Here is a 658-nt window from a genome sequence, read left to right as displayed (position 1 = left end):
GTTGGATTTTGAGTTTCAAAAACTATTTAAAATTCACAATTTATGCCACCGAAGATATTACTGGGTTGAGTCGGGGACTAGGTCGCTCTCTTTAAGACGTTTCGCAGCACTGCCCAAATTGTGCAAGGCAGACTATCAACCACGAAGTCCCCAGGATAAAATAGTCCAGATTCACTGTATCGGAGTTCCACTGCACCGTAGAAAACCGTTCTAGAATTACACCCTCAATATGGCAGTTTAAGCCACTCTCAATATGACAACTAATGTCACTCTCAATATGGTACTATGACCGTTCATAACTACGGCATAATAACCGCTCAAAAAGACAAAAACGAATGGACTACGACATAATAACCGCTCTAAAAACAAAGTGACTACGACATAGCAACCGCTCTAAAAACAAAAGGACTACGGCATAACAACCGCTCAAAAAACCGAAAGGACATAACAACCGCTTTAAAACCGAAGGGACTACGACATAATAACCGCTCTAAAAACCAAAGGGACTACGACATAATAACCGCTCTAAAACCGAAGGGACTGCGGCATAATAACCGCTCTAAAACCGAAGTGATTGCGACATAATAACCGCTCTAAAACCGATAGGACTTCGACTTAATAACCTCTCTTAGTCCGAAGGGTTTGCGGCATATCATCA

The sequence above is a fragment of the Cicer arietinum genome, chromosome 8 (assembly GCF_000331145.2).
Source record: "Cicer arietinum cultivar CDC Frontier isolate Library 1 chromosome 8, Cicar.CDCFrontier_v2.0, whole genome shotgun sequence".
NCBI lineage: Eukaryota > Viridiplantae > Streptophyta > Magnoliopsida > Fabales > Fabaceae > Cicer > Cicer arietinum.
This window is presented reverse-complemented; position numbering follows the sequence as displayed.